The sequence below is a fragment of the Pollicipes pollicipes genome, unplaced genomic scaffold (assembly GCF_011947565.3).
Source record: "Pollicipes pollicipes isolate AB1234 unplaced genomic scaffold, Ppol_2.1 Scaffold_7231;HRSCAF=8579_pilon_pilon_pilon, whole genome shotgun sequence".
Lineage (NCBI taxonomy): Eukaryota > Metazoa > Arthropoda > Thecostraca > Pollicipedomorpha > Pollicipedidae > Pollicipes > Pollicipes pollicipes.
Window position 1 is genome coordinate 22,819,863 of NW_023597034.1, and position 6,558 is coordinate 22,826,420.

At 60.1% G+C, this 6,558-nt stretch overlaps 1 pseudogene; it reads right to left on the reverse strand.

Annotated features, from left to right (window-relative positions):
- Window positions 1–29: 29 nt before the first annotated feature.
- LOC119109169 (NADH-ubiquinone oxidoreductase 75 kDa subunit, mitochondrial-like) lies at window positions 30–6,112 on the reverse strand (annotated as a pseudogene).
- Between the last annotated feature and the right edge of the window lie 446 nt (window positions 6,113–6,558).

Genomic DNA, 6,558 nt, shown 5'->3' on the forward strand with positions numbered 1-6,558 from the left:
TCAGCCGACCCACAGCCAACACGCCAGCACACCTGACCTTCACATATATTCACAAATAACCGTGCGCGGAGCCGCTCACAGATCCGTCAAACCCGGCCGGCGAGGACGGCAGGGGCACACCCCACCCCGCACGCGGCGGAGCGTGCCCCGTCTGTACAAACACGCACGCTAACGGGCCGGCGCCGGCCCACCCGGCCCCCATCACGCTGCTAGTGCGCCACGGCGGCGCCGTCTAGTTATACTTGGATTCCCGCTGCTTGGCCACGGCCTGCACGCACTTGGCCATGGTGGGCGAGGCCCTGGAGATGCTGTTGGTCATGTAGAAGTCCTCCAGGTGCAGCAGGGCGGGCGTCACGGGCGACGTCTGGGACTGGGCGCTAATGCTCTGAAAGCACGGTCACGCGCCAATCAGCGGGACGCATCGGCGCATCAGCGCCTGCAATGTCTCCGAACATAGATCATGATTATCCCAATATTCATGGTACGCACACTTTGTTATCGGTCAAACCAGTTAAATGCACGGCACTTCAACTGTTGCGCCTACCATCAGCGTTTGCGTCCAGACACTGAACGCTGTTTCGAGTTTGGCGCATCAGATAAGATGCTCTGTAGCCAAAATACAGATTACCCTCCCCATCACCCATTCCGTACCCGATACACAAGCCAAGACGCATTTACACTGTCACCGCGCTAGCTCCGCTCCTGCCCGCGTACAGAAATAGCGGTGACTAACCTTGGCCAGCTCAGCCGCCTGCGCGAAATAGTTGGCATCCTCGACATCTCCGTAGCGGGTGAGATTGGGCGCGATCTCCGTCATCCGCCGGCGAATCTCTGCCAGCGTGTCGTACGGCAGGGGTTCGCCGACCACCTGCGCACAGGACGCTTCATATGATGCCGCCGCCCCACCTCGGCGCGGGGCAGGTCACATGCTACAATCGCTCGCCCACTGCCCATGTACAAAACACGTCAAGTGCCACCGCTCTGTGCACATCTGCGTACAGGGCACTCACACGGTACTACGACTGGCAGTGGATACGCTGGTGGATCGGCTCGGGAGAGATCAAGGACAGCACTCACTGACACGCTCAGGAGTGCCCCGAAGGCGCCCGGGCAGGGAGGCACGCGGCAGACAGTCGGCGGCGGCTGCTCACCTCGGAGAGGGCGCGCACGATCTTCCAGTCGTCGCGCGCCAGGCCCGGCGGTCGTGACGGCCGTCAGCGTCTGCTGCGCCCGGCCCTCGGTGTTGACGTAGGTGGCCTGCTTCTCGGTGTAGGCGGCGCCGGCAGCACGATGTCGGCCTCGGCGGCGCCCGCGTCGCCGTGGTGTCCTGCCGACCGCCAGAGTGGGTCACTGGTCCGAAGTGACCGCACAGTGCTGCGGCCGGCCCGCACTCTCTCTTCACGCTCCTCGCATCGCCGACGTGCCGCTGTCACGACCGCACTGGTTCGGCAAGCACTCAACAGACTAACATCACCTTGGCCGCCCCAGAAACATAAGGACACGAAGCCTCGCCTTTGCAACCTAGTTATAATCGAGATACCGTCGCATTCAACTGTACATAACCCAGAGAACCTTTGGATCCACTTCCTAGCGAAGTGGGACATAGTGCGGAAGATTGAGTTTCGCGCTGTAAGGCGATGACCTATGCCAGTTTACACGTGGCCAGGTGTCGCTCATCGTCTGTTACGTACCCATGTAGATGACGGTGGCGTTGTCGGCCAGGTCCTGACGCGACACGGTCTCCTCGTCAGCGCCGAGCAGGAGAGCGCCCGCGGCCGGCCGGTCCGCGCCGCCGCCACGCCCGGCCGGTAGCCCAGGTCGAGCGCCGCCGCCTGCGACGCCACCCGCTGCAGCACGCTCAGCACGCGCCAGTCGGCCGGCGCCGAGGCGCGCGCGCGCAGCTGCTGCGCGAGCTGCTGCGCCAGCGCCAGCAGCTGCGCGCCGTTGGGGCCGGCCAGCGCGGCGGCGCCCAGCACCAGGATGGGCCGCTGGGCGGCGGCCAGCTGGGCGCTGTAGGCGTGCTTGCCGGCCAGCAGCTGACGCAGCGTGTCCAGCGAGTCGCCCAGGTGCTGCGGGGCCCCGGTTTGTGACGTCAGAGGCGGCCTACTCCGGGATACAGACCAGGGAGCGTAGACGCCGGACTGTGTTGACAGACAGCCTCAACGTGAAATAACTTCCCTAAATTACCCCTAGTGGGAGATTACGCAAGTTTTGAGAACATGTCTTACAACCGACGCGCTGATGTAGCTCACTGCCTGAAAACGCATTCCACATCACCTTCTTTTTTTCAGTACGGGTACGACGAGCAATGAAAAAGGAACCGAAATGTGAACCCGATGTGAACTAGCTGTGATTTATAGCACGGCTTACAGCTGACACGTATCAAGTACAGACAGGCCGGGTGGTTCCAGGACGTCCGCGCCAGGTCCGCGCACGGCTTGTTCTGTACACCGGCAACCCAACCTTTGGATGTTTTGTCATCCACCTGGCCGTGACCGGTCGGTGGACCATGCGTTCGTTTTTGAACAGAGAAATCACCAATCCTTTCAATTGTTCAAACAGCCAGAGATTAGTAAAAAGGGAGATGGCCACCATCGATCAGTCTTAGCAACTCAAACCTATAAAAACATGCTTGCAATCCGCACTTTTTGTTATCTAATAAATCATATTGTTTTTTCCTAAAAATTTGTCCAGGAATTTGTTTTGATATTTTCTTCACAGATTCCAATCCTATGCCCACATAGATCGTAATGAAGCTTGGGACATGTACTAAGACTAATAAATACATTTATCCGATCCCTGACTCTGTACGAGGTAGACGATTCAAGGTGGACGATGTAGACGACTCGAGAACGACGATGTGGACGGTTTGAGGTAGATGAGGCAGACGGTTCGAGGTAAACTGTTCGAAAAAGACGGTTCGAGGTAGACGGCTCGAGGTAGCTGGTTCGAGGGAGACAGGGTAGACGAGAGGAACGGTTAGAGGTAAACAGTTCGAGGCAGACGGTCCGAGGTGGACAAGGTAGACAAGGTAGACGGTCCGAGGTAGATGGTTAAAGGTAGACGGATCGAGGTAGACGAGGTAGACGGTTCAAGGTAGACGAGGTAGACGGTTCAAGGTAGACGGATCGAAGTAGACGAGGTAGACGAGGTAGACGGTTCGAGGTAGACGGCTCCCACAGTGCTCTGAGCAGCCGGTTCGATAGCGCTGTCCGTCGAATGGCAAGTTCGCCGCCGCCGCTGACCTGAGCCGGATAGTTGAGCTCCAGCTGCGGTCGAACCACAGCCACCTGCAGGTCGTTGTTGATCCAGGACTTGCGGGATGCGAGCGTTTCAGCAGAAGGAGCCTCGTAGCGCGGGTTGGTGCCCACCAGCAGAACCGTGTCCGCCTCCTCGACACCTGGCGCCACGTCAGACGGCGCGCCGTCACGGCGGGTTGCAGGCGCGGACAGATGCGTGTCTCGTGCCGACGGTGATGTGCGGGGTGGCCGTCCCAGGTCACGCATGGCGCATGATCAACGATGCGGAAGTGCGTATGCCACTGACCACGCACGTCACGCTGGGTGCGTGACTGTCCGTGATGTAGCACGGGCGCGGTGAAAGTTTTAGCGGCGCAATGCAAATATATGGCGTGCCATCATAGGCGCGCAAGTACGTAACGCATTAAACCCCCACACGCGGCTTGTGCACTCACGCACCCCCACAATTGCAAGTACAGAGCTGTCAGAGCCAGTTTCCCGCGTCCAGTTGGCAGGCCCACTGGACGGTCGCCGCGTCCGTCAGGGAGGCCTCGTCAGAGAGGCCCCGTCAACGAGGCCCTCGTCAGGGACGCCCTCGTCGGGGGGCGTCCGTCAAGGAGGCCCAGTCACAGAGGCATCATCAAGGAGGCGCCGTCAGGGAGGCCCCATCAGGGAGGCATCATCAGGGAGGCGCCGTCAGGGAGGCATCATCAGGGAGGCATCATCAGGGAGGCGCCGTCAGGGAGGCCCCATCAGGGAGGCATCATCAGGGAGGCGCCGTCAGGGAGGCCCCATCAGGGAGGCATCATCAGGGAGGCGCCGTCAGGGAGGCCCCATCAGGGAGGCATCATCAGGGAGGCCCCGTCAGGGCGGCCCCGGTCGTCCACCGTCGGCTGACCTGCGATCCTGGAGTTGAGCAGGTAACTGGAGCGCAGGTCGGTGCCCGAGCCGTCCGTCGGGAACGTCTCTTCGGTGCAGAGCATCTCGGAGCCGAGCCGGTTCACCAGGTCCTTCACGGCCGTCAGGCACTGCCGGCCAGCGCGACGGTGGCCGTCACTCACCGACGCCGACGGCCCGCACACAGCGGCGGTGACCGACCGGCGCACTGAGACTGAGCCCAGCCGCCGATCCGACCCGCTCGTGTGGGGCTCACACAACCAGCGCATCGCGCACATCGGCCCTTTTGCCACCGGGGCCAAATCGAATTATTTTGTGGGGATTATATGCCCCCCCCCCCGTCCACGTTGGCCAGCCCCCCTCCCACAATTTTTTGGCTGGAATATTACAAAAGCATAGAACCGTGTTGACCATAACACAGCTTCTTCTTTCATATTTCTACGTAGTGGCGTCACCATGGGGGGTATAGCGGGGTAACTTGACCAACCTCAAAATTAAATCCTCAAATAGGGGGTAACTTAAGATAATGGGGTCACGTTTCATTTTTACGGATTCGCTTTTATCTTTGTCAGCCAAATAAATCCACAGACGCATCTTTCCCGCAACCTTAGTATGACATTTACGCCACTGATTCTGCGGTCTCATGAAGACTCTTATGCTAAGCGGCATTTTCTGCTATCCATGGTAGGCAACAACGCTCACATTGCTTTATCCGAGACAACCAATTCTTTATTGTATTATCTCATACGAAAACATAGCTTGAAACCCAAACGTTTTGTTTTCTTGTTTGTTTTTTTCCGCACGCGCATCGATTGGTCAGATCATAGGCACAGTTCAGCTACAAAATGAGGAGCAATGAGCAGCGCAAATTTTGCTGGTACCGATTTTGCATTCGATTCCGTGCTCACCATTATTTATTTCTGGCATTTCGAACTCGCCAGCCCGCTACTGCAATGAAAGCTCTACGAACCCATTTCGCCGCGGGCCGTCATAACACAAATAGCACGAAACGACCTTTACCGCGCTATACAACTACACGACTGCCGGCCGTTCTGTAACCAGGCTGCCACTGCCCGGGAGTGGGGCTGAGTAGGGTCCCTGGGGGGCTCTCAGTTCGCTCCCCCCCCCCAATCATTTACAAAAATTGACACCCCTGCTTAGTGCGTTTTAACTGTAGTGACACAGTGCAATCCAGCAGTAAATAACCGGTCCCGCTCCCTGGCAAATAAGTCACCATCGCCACGACCTCCTGCCCGGCGGCACAGTGGCCACACCAGCTGGGTCAGCACGGGACGCGGCCGGTGTACACCTGAGGCGCGGCTCGGCCCTCGCCAGCCGGCTCACCTCGGCGTCGCACATGCCGCCGGCCACGACGGCTGTCCCCTCGCCGGCGGCACGCAGACACTTGGCCGTGGCCACCAGGGCGTCCTCCCACTCCACCGGCTGCAGCTCCCCGTCCACCTGAACACCGGAGACGTCACTCACAAGCACACGCACGGCACCCTCCAACCAGGATGGACCCCGGCCACCCGAACACAGCAGCGGCGGCGTTAATGGCGTGGATACTCCACCGGCGGCAGCTTCCCGTCCACACGAGCGCAGGAGGGGGGCGGCGACACCGGCAAGGGCAGCCTCTTCTCCGCCGGTGGTGTTCTGGCCTTCTACATTGATGTCCACACGAACGAGTCTATGTACTGGGCGACATCGCATGTACTACAAACCCTGCCCATGCTGCAATGCCCATGCGATCAGTCTTTAAAATGACATGATCCACGTGGGCCAGCAGTGCGGCAACAAACTCCGTCAGGCTGAAGTACGTGTACCGACATATATGCCCGGGAAGTGCTCGCGACCATACGCCTTCCTCGGCGCCAGCCAGTGTCGCGGTCTCACCCTCAGCATGGGGGCCACCAACCGCTGCCGCTTCAGACCGTCATAGGAGAAGCGGGCCTTGTCGTCAATCCACTCCTCGTTGATGTCCTGGAGAGGGGAGACGGAGAGTGTGATGGAAGCCGAGTCGAAGACAGTCGAGAGGCGCACCGCGGACAGTGTGATGGAACAGAGGACCGAGCGGCGCACCGCGGAGGGTGTGATGGAAGAGGGAGGGTGCACCGCGGAGGGTGTGATGGAAGAGGGCCAGGGGTGCACCGGAGGGTGTGATGGAACAGAGGGCCGAGCGGCGCACCGCGGAGGGTGTGATGGAAGAGGGCCGAGGGGTGCACCGCGGAGGGTGTGATGGAACAGAGGCCGAGCGGTGCACCGCGGAGGGTGCGATGAAACAGAGGGCCGGGCGGTGCACCGCGGAGGGTGTGATGGAACAGAGGGCCGAGCGGCGCACCGCGGAGGGTGTGATGGAAGAGGGCCGAGGGGTGCACCGCGGAGGGTGTGATGGAACAGAGGACCGAGCGGCGCACCGCGGAGG